This window comes from Bos taurus, chromosome 22 (genome assembly GCF_002263795.3).
Source record: "Bos taurus isolate L1 Dominette 01449 registration number 42190680 breed Hereford chromosome 22, ARS-UCD2.0, whole genome shotgun sequence".
Classification (NCBI taxonomy): Eukaryota; Metazoa; Chordata; class Mammalia; order Artiodactyla; family Bovidae; genus Bos; species Bos taurus.
In genome coordinates this window covers 30,183,363-30,203,724 of record NC_037349.1, presented here as the reverse complement: position 1 = coordinate 30,203,724, position 20,362 = coordinate 30,183,363, and the positions used below count along the sequence as shown (strand labels likewise).

The window sequence follows — 20,362 nt, the reverse complement described above, 5'->3', positions numbered from 1 at the left end:
AAAATCACACCTGCAGGCTGGAGTCAAACTGCATATATATTCCTAATTTTGATTATTCAGCCAAAACCACTTTGGTTAGAAATGCCAAACCAATGAATTCAAAACTAAAAAGTTACAGGTATTTCTTGACCTCCACCCTGGCAATTTTTAGCAACGCTTCATTCACAAATTTAATAGAAACACTGCACATCGATAAAGAACCAGGGCAGCAAACGCAAAAAACATGGCCCTCCCCAACCAACCTTCTATATAACCTCATCAGAGAACTACCAGCTCATCGCCAATGAACACTGCTCTCCAACCCCATATGAATGGTCATATCAGCTGCCCAAGGCAAATGCGTGCATGATTCTATACACACTCCCGAGCAATGAAACAAGCCAGTGTGTTAGGATGTGTGAAGCCCAGACTCTCTCTTATTTCTGAAAAGAAGAGCTCATGGTGTCTAGTGCACAGAGATATTCTTGATTCACCCTCCCCTCTCTTTTCAACAAAAACTATCACCTTATGTTGATCTGGAACAAAATCAAAAAGAATGGCATTAAGACTACTTTTCTTAAGTTGAAAAGGAGTGCTTCACTGTCAATTCCAAATAATCTGTATTTCATTATGAATTATTTTACATGTCTACATATATGAGATTTCTTGCTAGTAGTATGCTAACAGTTTTTATGGAGGTGTAGTTTACATAAAGTTTATATACATATCTTATGTGTTAGAGATAAATTGATTTTGACAAATGTGTACAACAGTGCAAGTGAAACCCGTATTAAGACAAAACATTTTCTATCACTCAACAAAATGCTCCACCTGCCGTTTCCCATGGTAGGCAATCACCATCCTGGTATTTTTCAAATCCTTGGTTTCTCATCACAAGGAAAAAAAATTTTTTCTTATTTCTTTAATTTATATCTACATGGGATGATCAATGTTTCCTGAACTTAGAGGCAATCATTTTATGATGTATTTAAGTTAAACCATTACCCTGAACACCTTAAACATATGCAGTGCTATATGTCAATTATATCTCATTAAAACTGGAAGGAAGGAAAAGAGTGACATAAGATCTCATCTTAAATCTAAATTCAACTTCATTTGAAAAAATAACAAGTGATATAACAAGAGAATCATTTTTTCTTCTTTGAAGAGAGGGAAGAATAAACAATTTTATGGAATATTCTTTTTTTTTTTTTTTGGAGACCTAATTATACACTAAGCAAGAAGTAATTTTTCCCTCCTGCCTACATTTTATGTTTGGGGCTCTTCCATTTCATGTCCCTTGACACCTTTTCCAATAATCCATCTACTTGATATTGGAAAGCCTCACATGAATAAAACTTTATGGCACTACAGGCGTTTAGCCTTCCACTGACATTCCTGGCCTGTTCAATTCTGCAATTCAATCAAAATCAAATCTCAAAATCCTCTTGTCAGCCAGCACTGCTTTCATACGCCCGAGCCTTGTGTAAGGATAACTGCATCCAATCTTCCCCCCAAGCAGTGCTTATATTGTTTTATTACAGTTCAATGAGTGGAGTTCAAAATTACATGCAGCTGCCTACTACTGTGGTCGGGCTGTGTGACGCATGCACACGAGTATTGCCCACCAGGCCTGAAATCATTCACTTACTGGCCGGCCAGAAAGACGGGGAGCCCTTCTTTGTATGGAAGGACGTTCTGTCTGCTAGATCTAAAGAGGGTGATGTTAACAGATCAGTCCCTTTATAAAAGGATTGTGAAAGCCGGTGAAATGAGACTCAAATGTGCTCAACGTTAAGCATGTGGCTGGAGCACATAAAAGCAAAGATAAACCTCAACATGCACTACTTATTCTCAGAAAGCTTGTGAAGGAAGATAAAGAGATCCTGAATAAAAAGGCATCTTAAAGAATTTTTATGTGTTTTAAATGATGGGGCTTCACTTAAATGGGCTTTTTTTTTTTTCACACCCCCAATAATCCTTTCATGGAAACAAAAAGACAAAACATGAAGCCAATTAAATACAATTGAACTGGAAGAACAATACAGTAATTAAAACACCGATGGTGTGGAAATGCTCAGGATAAGTAGAAGGCAGAGTCAGGAAGGTATGGGGGGTACACTGCCTTTCTGTCACTGGGACAAACATATCAAGTGGTCAGCCTCTATGTTAAAAACAAACAAAAAAGGAGAACATATTGGAACCACAAAGGAACACAAACTGGGTCTCTCATGTGTGAGCACTGACAAATGGGGGGAAAAAAAGTGGTCCAGCTAGAAGAATTGCCAAAATCCCAAATAAAAATGTATGTGCTAACTCCAGGCTACCTCCAGGTTGGTAATTCCACAGGCAAAACAATAGGTTTCTGGGGTGCAGCTTTCCAAGAAAAAAGAATTATGCTGCTCTCATTTACGAAGGCGTGCATCTCCTGTGTAGGTGGTCACACACCTCTCTGTGGCAAAAGTCGGTGCCCATAGCGTAAAGATATGTGTGCAATTGCAAAAATGTTACCTGCTAGGTCTCTAAAATCAAGCACGCTTGGAGCCCCCAGAAGGTGAACTGATATCCATTTCTAATACCTACCACCCTGTATCTTTTGAAATAGTGTCATCAAAGGGAACTCTAAAGAACACGAAAAACTCTCATATACTGAAATACCTTACACAATACGGAAATTAGTCTCAAGACTAAATAACTCAGAAGTTTAGTTTTTCTTTTGTTTTCCTTTACCTCTCCCGCACTCAAGTCAAGGAGGCAAATGTTTTTATTCTGCAGCAGCTTTGTTTAATGTAAACACCTCAGAAAATCAGGTGATTTCCATGCAACAATACCTTATTTTTCAATAACACGAGCAGATCCAAAGAGCAAGGCAAGAGAGGAAAAATTCGGAGTTGGCACTATAGCAGATGAGCTGCTAGATGTAATTTTATTCTCTCTGGGATAAATGATGAGGTTTGGGCTTACTGACCCAAAGCAGGCTCATGTTATATTTGAATATCTGAGAGGGCTGAACTTGGAGGGATGAGGCACACATTTTTGAATGTGGACACTGCTTTGGTCAAGACCTGTTATTCTCTGATGGTCACAGAGCAGGAGCACCTGTCTCCTGCCCATGTCAACTGCAGTGAAATGTTACCATTTGATAGCTTTTCAATCGCTGAGAAAATCAGCTGATGTTCCCAGAAAATGGAAATGACTTCCACATACTGGCTTTTTCTCCTTTCCCCTTTCACTCAGTGGAGTCCCAATGGGTAAGACAGACGCATCTCCAAAGGACTCCTAAAAGTCCACTCTGTTTGCTGGCATTTCTAGAGAATTCAGAAAACCTGGCAATACAGCCCAAAGTCCTGGCAACAAGTGGACAGACCGATCGGCAGTGTTGTCTGGCTCTCCACTCTCCCCACCAAGTCCGCCGACTTCCTCGTAAGTACCTGTGTGGCCCCGTTTGAGTGTGAGACTCTCGGGGCACATTACTTCTAGGGCCAAAATTCTACGATTCTAACACATTCAGTGGTGTCTGGGTAAGTATCACTGAATGTTCCTATACTGCCTACTTCTTACCTTCCTAACAGGAATCAGGAGAGGAATAAGCATGTACAGAGCTTCGTAAAATAATGCCAAGACCTGCTAGCTAAACAAAGACAAGAATAAAGCAGGGTCCCTCCTCCAACCTCATCCCTCTCAACCTCCAGTTTCACACTGTCTACCAGGTAAGGGAGACATCTGGTTAAAATGGGAATTCTCAGATATATTCTTCAATATGAAGGACACAGGCAAATGGCTCGATTTTGAGAACCGGTTACCTTGATTACCCTGTTGGGATAACCAGTTTAGCTGTTAGCTAAAGGAGATTCACAATGCGATCCAGGCAGCCCGGTAGCCTGAATCAAGGATTTCAACACAAGCAGAAAACTATCTCTGGTACTGATGGACTCATAAGGCTCATTTAAGTCTAACTCCCGCTTTTGAACAAATGAAACCAACCTCCCCCATCCCCAGTCCCCAGATCTTGTCGAAAGTTACTGAGATGATCAATACCACCTTCAGGATCTAAAATTGTATTGTCATTGAAGAAGTACCTTCATCTGTACTACTACAGATGAAATTGAGAACTGAGCCCACTGATTACACCCCTTTTCTGAAAGCCCAGGTAGAAAGGGAATTCATGAATATGTACTCAGCTCAGACACCAAAATCCTAAGAGCTTCTACATTTGCCTTCTACAACCAAAGATATAAAGTCTTCAAGGACTCACCTCATCTCTTTTCATGCAAAGAGATAAAGTCCTCAAACTCATTATGAACCAGGCATCTCTGCTGAAGACAATGAACAGACCAAGCTTGAAAGCGGCCACAACTCTGAAACAGAGCTGCTGTGACTTCAAGTATTTCCAGCAAAGCACCTCTTCTCTGTCAAAGCCTTTATAAAACAAATATTTGTATCTTAGCAGGAAAATCCAGAGATAAAACTGTTACTTCTCTTACCCCCCTTTGCAAGATACCCCTCTCCAGTGACCCTGGAGTTTGGAACTACACTGCCTCTATTTTGTTACATAACAGCAGTGGTAAAGGAGGTGAGAGAAAGTCTCAAAAGAATCTTAAATGCCCTCCATCCAGCAGAAAGAACTGGAATCCTACAGGGTGATCAGAGCTGGGGTCACTGGGGCTAATTTAGAATCTCTGTGTCTACGCATACATGATGAGCATCAGCCGTAGTTTCACCTGTGAAAACGCTCCTCAGTGTTCACAGACGCGGGGACACACTGAAACAGGAGGCAAGACAGAGAGAGAGAGAACGAGAGATGAAGGTTCAATAGAAAACCACAGAGACAAAGAGCACACCAAAAGTTGCTTTTTTTCCTTTCCCCCCCAAAAACTGCACAACAGAAACCATCGAGCCGTGACGTTCTCAGTGTGCCCTGGGCCAGGAGCATGGACAGCGCCTGGGAGCTAGTTAACGATGCAGGGCCCAGGCGCACCCCTCCCAGACCTACTGAATAAGAACCAGCATTTTAACAAGATCCAGAGCTGATCCCAATACACATCAAGATGTGAGGAACACCGCTCTAGAAGAATTTGGATGGAGCTGTTCTAGATGGTGGGATGATAAGGAGAGCTCCCTAACTTCAAAAACACAGGTATCTAGGCTGTGGACTACCTGGATTCCAATCATCAGAGGAGTTTGCTTTAAAAAAACACAGATTTCTGGGTTCCTATTCTAGACTCTCTGAATCAGAACGACCAACACTCATGTATTCCTGCAGTCTGCTATTGTTTCAGTACTGTCGTATAACTTCAAGTGTACACCCACTTCTGGGCTGTTATGGGCTCCTTTTGATCCACTGCTAAACTCACCAACCCACTGAAACAGTATAACCTAACGCAACTTCAAAAACTGTATCATACCCAGACTGAATGGGGGCAGGGGCACTGTTCTGGAATTCTTATGAATGATACACATCTCTTTACAAATAGTCAATTTCTTAAAAGAAAGTGTGTGCAGAAACACATGTGCACACACATGCCTTTAGTGCTACACTCGTCAAATAGGAAATGACAGGCAAAGGAGGAAATGCTTCAGAAGCAGACATTCCCCCTCCGCCTGAAACACCGAGGCACACAACAGAGCACATCCCTGTGTAGAGACCCCTTCAAACAAAAACAGACCAGCTGCGGAAGGCAAGCGCACTCCTCAAATCCAATATTCACTTTTTCTAGGACTAAGCCAAGTGATTTAAAAAGGAGCAGTAAATAACCCATTATATGTGAGCTTTTCGTCATTAAACACCCTTCCCTTTTCATTAAAGAAAACGTGAAAGCTAGCTCTCAAAGGGGTCCTAAATAAAAACTCACTTAAGTGTTTAAGAAAACATTGCTTTTGCCACAATTGGGATAAAATGAAGAAAACTCAAATATTGCATGGGATGGTATTTCAAAGAACTAACTGATTACAAAGTGAAAAAGAAGAGGCATTTGCTTCTGAGTCCCTGTCTCAGTTTGTACTTTTAAAGGCCCAAGTTTTAAATCTGGAGAATGAAGAAGCCCAAACGTTTTTCATTCATGCTGCTAAGTCACTTCAGTCGTGTCCGACTCTGTGCGACCCCAGAGACGGCAGCCCACCAGGCTCCCCCGTCCCTGGGATTCTCCAGGCAAGAACACTGGAGTGGGTTGCCACTTCCTTCTGCAATGCATGAAAGTGAAAAGTGAAGTTGCTCAGTCATGTTTGACCCTCAGCGACCCCATGGACTGCAGCCCACCAGGCTCCTCCGTCCATGGGATTTTCCAGGCAAGAGTACTGGAGTGGGGTGTCATTTTCATTCATAGGAAGAGTCAAAATGTTTTTAAGGGTTGCACTTCCAACAGTTTTGGTTTCCCTGATGCAGGCAACCTAAAACAGAAAAGAACTATTAATAATAGTTTCAAGGGGGAGTACAGATCTGCAGGGCTATGCAAGAACAGTTTAATAAATACTACCATTTTACTTTTCAGTTCCATGTGTTCTTTTTCATTCAATTAAGTTATTAAAAACAACTATAATTTTACTACATTAATATAAGAATACAGCAAGCTTTCAGGTAAAGTAACTTGGACAAAGGACTTCCAAAAAGCACAGCCATAAAACCCTGCTGATGGAAAGGAGTGAATGTCCCATGGAAAGAAGGACAGTGGCCCTTACTTTGATTATTGAAGCCCTTCCCCAGTGGAGAGACAATGGACAGACATCTTCATGAAATCGACAAACTAGCGGGTCTCGCTTTACAGCGTAGCATGTGGGCAGAAGGCATGACAGAGAAAGAGAAACAGAAAGGGACACACAAAAGTCTGGCAAAACAGGAAATTTGAGGAAACGATTTCTGAGATGTAAATAAGGTTTTCTGTTACTTTCATTATTGAGGAGGCAAAGAAGCTGCATTCAAAGAAAGGTGCTGGTTTTTCTTGTAAACTAATAATCTTTCAGACGTGACAGGTAGTGCACGATATACTGAGCTGATATTTTATATCTACGAGTTGATAGCATCACAATAGGGACCAAAATTTATATTAAGTGTTTCTTGACCCACAGCCTTCTCTTCTGTCCTCTGGAGACCAAAGAAGCTGGTTGTTCAAATCCCATATCCTCCAGGAACCAGCTTTGGGACTTAGGACTATGTATCTTCTTTAACACATCAGTTTCTTCTCTGGAAGGTAGAGATTACAGCAATTTCTACTTCACAGAAATACTATGAGATACTAAAACTATATAGTGACTGAAAAATAGTAAGTGCTAAATATTTTGCTAGTATTTTTTATTATTAACTACAAAACAATAATCTTAAGCTCATGCGACATCAAAGAGTCAGGTTGCTTCTGCTTTTTTTTTTTTTCCTGTAAAAAAAAATCTGTGTCGACTAGTATTAGCAGCTTTATTTTTAAAGAAAGAGTGTTTGCAGGTTATTGCAAAAGAAAATACCGCATATAAAAAAGACTGCCCTGGCAACTTATCTCAGAGATGTATCATTGCCCCTCAAATAAAGCAGGACACACAAAGACAAATTCTCCTACTAGAACATAAAGATGAGTATGTGAGAGTGTGCTGACAGAATGCTAGGCTACGATGGCAGGGTTTACTCATTCACACATCTCTACCATGTTCTTAAATGTCTTTGCTAATCCTCACCATAAAACTTAAAAAAAAAAAAAAAAAGATAAAAGCATTCACAAATTCATACAAATCAGAACTCATAGAAAGTTATGTTAAGAAAAAAATAAAATGCACTTTTAAAAGTACAAAATCCAAAAAAAAAAAGTTCAAAATCCAATAAAATAAAGCACCCCCCCCACCAAAGTCTTCCCAGCACATTTACACACACTGGATTCCAGAAAATCTACAGAGGTGCTGCACACACAAGCTTAGAACACACACAATCCTATGTAAATGATGATTATGCCATATTGCAATTTTACTATCAATTGGTGTGAACACATTCTGCTGGGTACATACATCCAATATCCTCAGTAATCACAAAAATGATCTGAGTGCTGATGTGGAGACAATCCACATTGCTATTCTCACCTCCACGAAATTCAAGGGACAATTTTATCAGAGTAGAGGGCCAGACAGAGTCCTGAGCGTTAAATAACATGGCAGCATTAATTCAGAAATACAGTGCCTCTGCAGATTTGTATTTAGTGCCTATCCCTATAAGTGTACTTTAGTGCCTGATGTCTCACATTTAGGCAATTGAGAACTCCCAGGCACACAAATAGTAGGGGAAATGGCTCAACCACTGGGTAAAAACAGGCAGTTTGTCCAACATGCACAATCAAGGAAATCAAAAGATATGCCGATGAAATACATTTGTACTGATATTTATGGGTAGGTTTGTTTGCCACAAGTCATAGCCATTCCCTCTCCCCATTTTCTCCTTTTTAGCAACACACCTAGCCTCACATCCCTGGCTGGAGTGCCCAGGATGGGCACTCTGCAGCTGCAGGCTTCCACACAGCAGATTCCAACCAGCACTGGCTACCATTCCGGCACTGAGTGCCAATTTCAGAAAAATGAGAGTTCAGCCCTTTCTTTTCGCTCCATTTTCATAATCCTGTACAGCACAACTGTTCCAGAAACCAGCTCCCCTAGCAATCAGATATTTACACTAAACCTTCACTAAAGGGCTTGCTATTACAATGCTGTCTCATCGATACAAGATTGCTTCACTTCTGAACCACATCAAGATGTGTATACTCCAACAATCAAAAACACTGCCCCTCAAGAAAGATGCAGCCCAGATTATTTTCATGTGCTTATCTGAGCAGAACACCAACATTTTTGTTTAATGCAAATCTCAGAAAAGAGATTTTAACCATGAATGTGGCAGGAAGGCAAACATCCTTCCAGTGAATATGTGTCCATATATATATACTGACATACACATTACTCGGGCACAGGCAAACTCTAAAGAATCACTGGTCAGATCTGGATCAGAACTTTAAATTTTTCGTCTCTTGGAGTGCCACACCATTTTCAAAAACCCAAACAAACATCAGATTGGATGAAATATTTTTTTAAGTCTCTAGCAAAATGTAATATCCCAGTTCATGACTAGGTAAGATATTCTGCCTTTTTAATTTTGATTTGCAAAACAGGTATTTGGGCAAAAAAAACAAAATATAGCTTTTACCTACCCGTTTAGCATATAATACGGAAGACTTATTCTATATCTTATTCAAATGAAAATACTTTATTTAGCCGGGCATTTATTCCTTTAGAAACTCCACCCTGAAAGGAACACAAGTGTAAAGCAGCAATCTCTTGCAATGGGCCATTTTACTTATTCCGCAATTCCTTACCCAAATTACACAGGTATAATTATTTTGACACTATAATGAAAAGAAAATGGGATTTGGGCACCGCAGGTTTATCTAATAACACTATTTCTTGCCAGACTTCACAGCACTGACAGTCACAAAGAACCTTGTCCATTCCAATAGGAAATATTTGATTTTACTGTAGGAACATTATTTATTTTCACCAAGTTGCTATTATCAGAAAGGATATGATAGCTGAATAATAAAAATGAAATCAAGAAATTCTGGTGTTTCAAGGCTTTATTTTTTTCTGCTCTCACTTTTGACATTTTCTTCCCCTGGAGAGACAAGATAAAGTGCTGTCATAAATGGGTGACTTTTCTTGTCAAATGACAGATTTGATTCTCCATGGCAACCACAAATCAAGGTGCTAGTAGGAATTAAAGCTTCTCTTAAAAGGCGTCTTTATGTTTATAAAATGAATTTAAATTAAATGGGTATTAGGTAAAGTCTTTACCTCAATTTATTTGTTGACTAAAGAGCTCTGTATTGCGGGGAACACATTTGCATTTTTAAGGGAAGATAACATATTGTCCTGACAGATGTATAAACAAAGCAAGTTACAAGGTCATGCTTCATACACTACTCTGAAGACCCAGGAAGGGGATACAGATGGACATCTAGCAGTTAAGAGGTATTTAAATACTGGACAAGGTGTAAAAATTACCCCTACAGGGGAATGGATGAGGGGATCTCTCTATTTCTCCTTCCAACAGAGCTTTCTTTCTTCTATTGCCAATAAATAAAGATTTTTAAAATTGTCAGGAACAGAACACCAACAGACTATCTCCCTCTTTATTTCTGTTCCTCATGTAATAGATACAGATTTCTAAAATTTCATCATTGCAAGTAAGTACCCCCCCTCAAAATGAAGTTATTTTAGCCCCTGAATTAAAGCACTTTTAAAATGAAACGCTTGCCTTCCAATGTTTTGAAGAAAGACACACTGAAAGATGCATGATTTCAGAGAAATCAGATAATTAATCTGTGAGTTAAGCTGATTTCAATTTTCACCAAAAAGGAAAGCTGCTTTGCTTCAGTTTTCTACAGCATTCTTGGCCATTAAAATTTAAGAAGTGAGGTAACATGCTAGTGTATCCTAATAAATCAGGTCCAATATTCTTGATATTAGTAAGCCACTTAACTAGTCTAGAGAAGTGAGAGTTTTAAGGTCATAAATAATATTTTAAAAGTCGAAGTACAGCCCATTTATGGAAGTCTCAATTATAGCAGAGGGCATAGCTAGTTTATTTGAAATAGATACTGTCAACGATACAGTCATTGTGAGAGATGTGTTTAACCTAAAATAAAGAAAGGGGAAAATAAAAGTTTTACACTGTACACTGGTAGTTGGGAAAATCCATCATTCTAAACGACACCCTTATAAGCTTAGCCAAATTTGATTTTACGCCGTCTCTAGTTAAAAGCACGATATGGAGAATTAAATCAAATTCCCTTCGTACAATCGTCTGATGGTGCTGCCTTGGACTGCTGGGAGTAGCTCTGACAGGCTGAAAGGGAGGGAAACAGCTGGTACAATTACAACAAAGAGATGCACAAAATAGCATCATCGAGGAATTTGCGACTTTAAACCCAAATGCTTGGAATCTGTTTTGGGGTGGGGGGGGGAGGTGTCACTTCTATTTTGTGTGTGTTGTGGGGGGGTAGGGGGAAAGCCAAGGAGACCTCTGTCCATTCTCAAGTTTAATCAGGTCTCGAGACCTTAAAATGGTGCCTAAAAGTTAGAAATCTCTTTGGAACTCTGTGTACAAAGCATATTTGATGGTAGAGTGAGTCACACCAAACTCTCTATTTCAGTCACAATGGCTTTTGTTTCATCTTAGAATGAAGTGGGTTGATGATCTTATTCTCATCCGTCACGTCTAAAAACGCAAGTTGACAAATGACACAGAAACAAGGGCTCTGGTCCACCACACGCAACACAAGAGCCGCATTGCGAGTGCTGCAGGTTATAGCATCGGTCAAAATTAGAGACCGCAGGTCTGTGGTATCATAATGTCAAAGTAATTCTCCCCAAGGGAGCTTGGCAGAGCTTGGTACTCTCATGGGGAAGAGACCGGAGACAAGGTCTCACCCCTCTTCCAAATCGCCAATGCTTTCTTTAGACAGAGGCAGGCATCGAGATGACCTGAGGGCTAAGGGGACCTCCCAGAACAGTGTCCACCTTTCAAGCTCACCACTGGAGAGAGGAAGTCATCAGGATGGAGGGAGACCCTCCAGGATTCTTCATAAACACCTGCTACGTAAAATCAGGACACACTCAACTAACATATGACCAGATAAAGCAAATTTCTCATTAAAATAAGAACTGCCAGGGCAAAAAAATGCCCATGATATCTGCCTGCAAATGAAATTATTTACCATTTTGTTGAAAGGATAAGGGGCAGAGAAAGAATGTATAAACTGATGTCGGTCACGCCACTGGAATCTGGTTACTCTGTTTAGATGTTCATGTCACACAATCAGCTTAAGAATTTCTGGAAAAAAATAAAATATGGCTCATTTCAAACAACACCCTTCACCTGACTTCAGGAGGGCGCTATGCTTTTCAGAGGAGCACAGAGCTCATAGGATGATGTGGTCTTGACAGGCCAGTTCCCTGGGTACCACTCTCCTTCTGGTGAGCTCCAGTCACCATTTCACTTGCTGAGACAGAATATAATAGGTGAGCACCCATTCCTGTACAGTTGCAATTTCACAGAGTGTCTTCAGCCAAATCCTCCATAGGATTTAAAAATCCGTTAAGATGTGAGAGGGAAATCATTTCATCTGCCTTGGAAGTCGGATCTAAGAATAAATCCCATTTAGTTCCCTTGTATTCCACAGTCATCCAATGATGAAAAATTCAAACCAGTCACCACTGACTATGTGTTTTTAAATCTGAAGGTGATATAGCTTCATCTTGCTCAAATTAAGGACTCCCGAATGTAACCTGGTGACTTGAGTTCGCTGCTTAAAATGGCCCAGCAGGTTGGCCACCTCCACAGATAACCCTTCCAATGCCAACAGTCCAGCACCAGCAGCACCACTGATAAACCCATCTCTTGTCTCTCAGATAAATCAATTAATCATGCATTTTCACCTGAGAGGTGCCTGACTCGAAATTCAGCACCTTATGGAGCCCCAAGCTGCCTCTCCCAGTTTCTGTGCATCTGCTACTAAGCCTCTCTCTGTGGCTTAGCTACTCTCAGACCTCAGAACTCATCCTGGGGCAGGACAGGGGGCTGGGCAGGGGAGGGGGGGATCTCCCAGCAGGTCACCTTTGAAAACAGAGAAACTTACGCCTAACCAGTGTCTGTGGATTCAGGATATTTCAGCGCCCTGCTCAGGACACAGTGGCACAGGAAAGCATCCCATACTCAGGGCCACATATGACTGCCTCTCCCTGACACTGTGGGAATGGTGACCCCAAGTTCCTCCAGACTGGGTTCACTCCCCACAAGAAATGAGGACAAAAATCCCTACCCCACAAGGGTTTTGCAATTTCAATTACTGCCTGTTTTAAAAGGCTTTGTGATGCCTGGATTAAAGGCAATGTTGGATGAAAGCACAGAAGCAGTCACGAAGATAACTGTTGTTATTGTGTCTTGACCCCTGAACATCACTCTGTTCAATTAAGCATCTTCTTGAAGCTTTTTCTAGCTACCCCTGATATGGAAAAGTCTAGAAACCAAGAACAGGCTCTATGCAGGCGTGTACTGTGTAATAACAGAAGTATGGATGATGGCAAGAACAAACTGGAAAAAAAGTAATTTCACCTGAACAGTACTCACAAGTGGTATCAAGCACGCATTTTTGCAAAGGCTAGAGAATCCATTTACTCATATATAAATGGAGATATTATTTAAGAAAACAAGCTAACTGCCCACAGGTCTAAGAGGCGGATACAGCTGGTCAGAATTTTCAGGATGCCCTGCTCACCCTATGACAGGGTGCTCATGGTGGTTGCCAAAGTTGGCAACCTCTAAAGAGGAGGCCCCCGACAGGCTCCTCCCCAGTCAGCATGCTCTCTTGGGATGGCAGATGGTGAATCAGGCCGAGTTACTACTATTCCCTCTTGGTCTCTTCAGGGAATTGAATAGGGCTAGGATGCCTTTGGTTCCCGGGAACTAAAAAATCAAGATACCAAACAATGCTACACCCTCCCCACCTGACTTTTCCGAAATGGCACTTCTTCATAGGCAATGCCAGGAATCCACTTTGCTTCTGCTTTACCCTTCTGACTCCTGGGAGAAGCAAGTGGGCTTCTCTGATGTCAGCCACAATCACTTTCTTGGGTAAGCCTGACCCCTGATGGTGTCTTCTAATGGTGGCACTTACAGAGGATTGACTTGTACCAAGCACAGCCGCTGAAAGCCAGACTGCCTAAGTTCCAATCTCCATTCTACCCCTTCTCTTTACATTATCAATAGGAGTTTGTCGTTGTGTTTAATCGCTAAGTCATATCCTACGCTTCTGCGACCCCATGGACCACAGCTGGCCAGGCTTCTCTGTCTATGCGATTTCCCAGGCAAGAATACTGGAGTGGGTTGCCATTTCCTTCTCCAATGCATCTTCTTGACCCAGGTATTGTATGCACATCTGTAACATGAACATCTGTCTCATAGGGTTTGGTATCATGAATGCATCAAATAAGTTATTATACATCAGTGTTTCTTATAAAAGTCTATCCAGAATTGTATCATCTCATCTTCCCCACAATAAGGCTACAGAGTGGATACTAGTATTATCTTCACTTGGCAGATGGGAAAAACTAGGCACAAGGTACTTAAGGAATTTGCCCAAGATGAAAGAGCTAGGAAGGGCTCTACCTTGAGTGGTCCAAATAACTCCAGAGCCTGCACCCTGAATATTATTCACATTGCTCCATTCTGGGCCCCCCTGCATACTCCAAGAGCCAGGGCACTGGTCCTGGTTTCATGCACACTGTCTAAGACTTAGCACAGGTGCTCAAAGAGTGGGAAAAAGAACAAATCCATCTGTCCATCCTCAAGGCAGCAGGCTGGGCCGGGGAAACTGGGCACTTATCCCACTGACAACAATGAACACATCTGCACGGTCACCCGAAACAAAGAGATGCTCCCAAGCACCGCCACAACGTTCCTGAGTGATCACACCTCCCATCCCACTCACCAGCCCCCAACCTCTCCCGATTTTCTGATTCCTTCTGATTTTTGTCTGAGGGCTGGGAAAATCTTAACAGAGGGGAGCTGCTAACTTTTCTCCAGAAAACAACTTTCCCCAGCTATTTGTCAACTTCTGTCATTCAGAGGGCTACAACACAAATGTATATCTTTAATGAAATTCACAGTCAAGAAAAGTTGTCATCATCTAGCTATATCTGTTATGACATACATTTCATTTTGTTCAATACATAACAGAGAAGTTATTTAATCAAACAGAAGATTCTTGCTAAAATGACAGTCCAAGCAATGTCCAAACAAGCATTTATTATGCTATGGGAAACTGATCAGAATTGGATTGTTTTCAGCAGAATTTTTTTCCTTCCTCTTCCACAGAGAAAATAGCTTGAGGGGTGGGTGCAGAAAAACAACCCCAGACAATAGAGGTGGAGTGATGCTGAGTCAGTGGTAAGTGTAGGTTCTTAAGCCCCACCCTTAAGTCATTGGGGAGAAAACTAATTAAAAAAAAAAAAAAACCTCCTACCATGTGGACAGTCATAAAAGGGTCTGCTTCGAGGAGAGGCTGGGTCTTCCGTTTCCTCACCATCTAACGCTACAGAGGAGAGGTTCTGGCCCAAATATAATACACAATGTAAGGAACGATAACATCTGTGTTTCTCAATGACACTTACTCGTGGATATATTTTGTCTTTACAATTAAATGAACACTTAGCTTCAGTGAGAAAACTTATGTGACTGAAGAAGAATTTAGTGGGTTGTAGACCTAGAAAGCCCAAGGCCAAAAATACAAGGGGAAAATAAATGTTAGGGTGGTAACTGGGTATCTGGGCTTTGGGCAACACACATGGTGTGAATGTGAGGGAAAGAAAACAAAAGATACCAGTCACGCTCGGAGGATGCTAATGCTCTCTCCCTGCTCCGGTCCCTACACGGTGCCCAGAGCACAGTGGGTATTAAGAAAGAGCTGTTGCACGAGGAGGTAGAAGGATACGTGGGTGCATGTGTGGGGATATAAGACAGACGGATAGATGGGCCCCCACCAAAAGGAAATGACTGATAAAAATTATTTGAATAAATGTCCTGCAAGGTGGTGGCCCATTATCACAGCCCATCATCATAGGGACTTCCTCCTCATTCCTGCTAAAGGTTCTGAGCCATGGTATGGCCATTCTTCCAGTAAAGAGAAAAGGGTATCTTTTACAAGACAGTTGGGGGCAACTTGTGACTAAAACACTTTCTTTTTCCTATGCCAGGTTAATTGGTTACCTTGCCAACAATGACACAGACTACCAATTAGCCCCAAACTTTACCTTACTATGCTAATGTTCTAAGTAAAACAAGGGATGATGGATGATGGAGGCCCAAGCTGGTCATCCAGGACATCCAAAACAAAGGCAGCTATCTGTCTTCTTCAGAGTTCCTGATTCAGTAGGTCTGGGATAGGACCCAAGAATTCTCATTTCTAAGAGGATTCCCGGTGATGCTGAGATACAAGAGAACCTCCGACCTGTTCAATCTCAAAGGTTCCTCAAACTCTATGATCCTACAAGTCCATTCATGACTCACCAAAATTCTTGTGGATTGAAAGGACTTTGAAAAATACACCCAACATTATTAGAACCATCACAAAGGTACACAGCATTGCAAAATTTAAGATCAGGATCCTTGATCATTCCAACAGTCCTCTGTAGGATTTTGGTCTTCACAAAAGCAATTTTTTATATTCCCGTGTTCATTGCTAGAGAGTTAAAAAGGTCTTGCAAAAGGTACAGAAAAATGAATTTTGAAAATTCCTTCACAATAAGACAATAACTCAGGGGCCTGTAAGGGAATTCTGTGAGGTCATCTAAGTCACTGCTTGGCTTCCAACAGGACTTGCAAACCAGCCAACAAACTGCGTACCTAATGTATGCCTAAGTGACATCAAGGGGAGGGGCGCCCCTACTTCTTTCTAGTGGTGTCCTCTTCCAGAGTCTGGCCATCTTTAAAAGACTCCTGCCATCTGACCACATCATACAGCAATTTCTGGCCATCTTTAAAAGACTCCCACCATGTGTCTACTTCATACAGCAATTTCACCTGCTCTTCATGGTTATTGTCTTCTTAATGGTAGATCTTTAGAGAACTAAAGAGAACTCCCTTTCTTACAAACATGTTCCTGGCTACAAAGACTTAATGAAATGCCCCCACACTTAACACATATGCCCCAGCACATCTCCTATGTACGTTAAATAGTTCAGTTCAGGTCACTCACTCAGTCGTGCCCGACTCTTTGGCACCCCATGGACTGCAGCACGCCAGGCCTCCCTGTCCATTACCAACTCCTGGAGTTTACTCAAACTCATATTAAATAGTACTGATTCCTTGAACCTTTCCCCAATATCCTCCTTGCTCAGCCTTTCATCAATCTTCATTGATCATCCCTGGAAACTTTTCCAAAATCCCTACCCCTTTTCTTGGACTCCACCTGAGGCTGGCCAGAATACCCAGTCCTTTCATCTTTCACCTACATTCATGGATGCATCGTGGACCAAAGGAGGTACTTAAAAACAGTGCTGGCTGGCTCACAAGCATCCATGTGGAAGCGGAGGGACTGTACAGTTCTGCGTTACTGAAGACAAATGAGAGCTGGAGGACTTGCTTGTTGAAGAGGAGGTGGAGAGCAGGCCCAAATTGGCAAGCTGGGTCCTGGAGCAAGTCTCACAAGAAATCCCAGAAGTCACTCTCCTGAACGAAAATGTGATCGCAAGGATGTTTGAGACCTGCTGAGTACTTCCAACTCAAAGCAATTTCACCAGCACAGGGTGTTGGCTTTTAAATGGCAATATCCAAATCAGAGAGGAAATGACAGTGCATTCCAAGCAAAATTGCACACATTTAGGCAGACTTAAGAAAATAACAATAAAAGTGCAAATTTATTCTGCATGTGTGATCGTGATTATCATTACATCAAGTCCCATACATGCCCAGCCAGAATAAATATTAACCCATTTTATAAACGACTTTATATTGCATTTGTGGATACAGCTCCACCCAAACCCAAAACAACACTGTTTCCATAGTAACCAACAGATTTCAAAGAAGAAAAAAGGAGGGGGAGACTTCGGAACGGATAGCAATCAAATAAAATAGCCAGCATCAACAAAATATGTCAGCATTATTTAAAACACACATTTAGGACCATTCTATAGTTTCAGCTCTTTCCCAGAAACCAGCTCCGAATAAGTTACCTTCTTGTCAAGCTGGAGCTCCCGCAAAAATAACAAATGCAAAATTGTTTCCATCTTCATTGAGGAAAGAAGCAAAATTCTTGAGTCATTCTTGAGATTCAGATGGGACTGGGATGAAGATAACATTTCCTGGGTGACTTAGCACACACTGAAATGCAAATTAATTACCAATCGGTAATGATGAAATCTAAAGTGAGCTTTGATCATCATACTAGAGTATCCATTCTCTCACTGAGAATGTAATGGGGGGGGTGGGGAAGCAAAGCCAAAATTCAAAGCTAGAGAGCTCACAACCGGAAAAGCTGCAGACCATCTTCAGTCAAAGGCCAAATTTTTCACTGAAACATTCTTGAATGTCAGTTTCCCCCAGTGAATTTTACACATGGATGCCATGGAGTCATTCACCTGCATCCCTTCAAGTCCTGTAGGTCTTGTGCCTGTAGATAAAACTCAAGGCAACCTCTGTAGGCAGCATCCTGTCTCCAGGACAGTATCAGCCTAATGGGGCTCATCGGGGAACTCTAGGAACTCACAGTGCTGGCCAATCTCCCTCTCCCTCTAGACTAATAAAAATAAAATATTCATAAAAGGTAAAAATGAATACATCCTGCACCAGGGGAGGTACTTAGAAACAGTGCTGGATGGCTCACAAGCATCAGTGTGAACTGATGAAAAATCAGGGTTATTTCAATTCCTTGGCTCTAACTGTACTTTAGAAAGAAGTTTTAAAGTCATTTAGTATTTTCCTTTCTCCCACATTCTAGTTGTGTAACCTTGGGTAAGTTATTTAAGCTTTCATTAAGCTTCCTGAGTCTCAGTTTTCTCATCTGCAAAATGGGAATAAAAGTATCTACCTTATAGGCATCTTCTAAAGACAAAAGGAGCTAACCCATAAAAAGAGGTTAGCAGAATACCTAACAACACAACAAAAAGAACATGTGTTACTACTGTTACTCCTATTTATAAGTGAATCCTCTTTCTTAATGACTAGAATCAAATTCTGATGCACTTTCCTTGGATAACACCTCTCAATGTTGCAAAGAAAAATACTGCTCATCAAATATCTTTGGAACAATTTCACCAGGAGACTTCACAAGCTACAACCATTTGGCATATCAGCTGGCCACGGATCCTATGTGTTTCCAAGTCAGACAGAAGTGGGTTGAAAACGCACTTACACCACATGACCTCGAGTTCTCTCAGAAACCTCCACAAGCCTCAATTGCATACCCCAACAGTGTGAGCAGTTAGAATAACCAAAGATGTGTGGCAAGGCTGAAGAGGGAGAAGGCCTGTATGCGTTTCACAAAGAATCTGTTACCTTCAAACAGTAAATATACGTCAGCCTATGAAGGGCTTCCCTCATAGCTCAGTCAGTCAACAATCTGCCTGCAATGCAGGAGACCCAGGTACAATCCCTGGGTCGGGAGATCCCCTGGAGAAGGAAATGGCACCCCACTCCAATATTCTTGCCTGGAGAATCCCATGGACAGAGGAGCCTGGAGGGCTGCAGTCTATGGGGTTGCGAGAGTCAGACACAACTGAGAAACTAGGCACACACGCAGCCGTTATTATCACTGCGTTTATCTGTTCACACTAACCACTGACTGAACGAAGACTGACAATGCCACCACATGCCAGGTGGTGTGTGGCTAAAAAAAAATCACATGGCCTGGTCTCAGTTTACAGCCCAAATGAGAACACTTATGTTGAATAAGTAAATAAATAACTATATAACCACAGATCTTGACAAGACTTTTAAAAGGCAAGAAAGGGAAAAATGACTCAGGTTTATCAATGACAATATTGTGTCATATTGTAAAGACTTTTTTTTCTGTAACCCAAATAACACAAAAATGCTCTATTTTTTGCCAACAATTTCCCAGGCCACTACTATTGAAATTTTGAGAACATACCTTCTAGTCTTTTCCACAGAGGACTCAATATCCTGCAGGTTTTACTTCTAGCCAAAACCAGCGCAAGGTTTCCATTCTTTTGAACCCAGAGGGAAAACAGGCTAAGTTTATGTCTACAGCAGATATGCCAGCTGAAAAAACTCAAGTGATAGGGGAAAAGAACAAAAAGGTAAAAATGAAACAGTCCACTCTTAAGGCCATCCTGTCAAAGAGTCAACATATCTTGTTCCTGTGGTTGTTTTTTTTAATGAATCATCAAAATCACTAGAATCATAAGAACACAGCATACAGATACAGCCTTACAGAGCAGTCAGGTGAACAGAACGAAGGCTCCACATTCTGATGACTCATACTGGTTCCATCCGGCCAAGCCAAGAAAGGCTTCACTGCTGGACACCAGGTGACTCCCGAGTTTAGAGATTTATCTGAATTTGTCCTACAACCCTATTTGTAGACTTCCCCCTTACTTCTTCCTACAGTTCGCCTAATGGCTGAGGATGCACAAATGTAATTGCGTTCACATTTTATTATGAAGCCAGTGAGTCACTAAAGTACAAGCTAGAACTTAGGTTTTATTGTTTTTCATTATGTATTGTGTGCTTCATTGCCTTGAGGGTCATATTTTTCTTGGGGGAGGAGTTGTAAGCATGGAATACTTATTTTGTAGAGGACATACTATTTTTTCAGGGTTTTTGTTTTTAAGGCCACGAAACCAATCTCACACC

The 20,362-nt window shown here is 41.4% G+C and overlaps 1 protein-coding gene across 20 annotated transcripts in view; it reads right to left on the bottom strand.

The window, feature by feature from the left end:
- Positions 1–20,362, bottom strand: part of FOXP1 (forkhead box P1) — a 627,940-nt gene that overhangs the window by 486,493 nt on the left and 121,085 nt on the right. For 2 of the 20 annotated variants that reach the window (XM_059879647.1, XM_059879650.1), the window contains exons 4-5: positions 19,638–19,768; positions 17,722–17,869 (exon numbers count right to left, since the gene is read on the bottom strand). The exons of 16 other annotated variants lie outside the window; for them this stretch is intronic. The gene's annotated coding sequence lies outside the window, so the exon portion shown is untranslated. Of the gene's footprint in view, positions 1–17,721; positions 17,870–19,637; positions 19,778–20,362 lie in introns of all 20 variants that reach the window. 2 more of the 20 variants (XM_059879649.1, XM_059879651.1) reach the window with 2 other exon arrangements.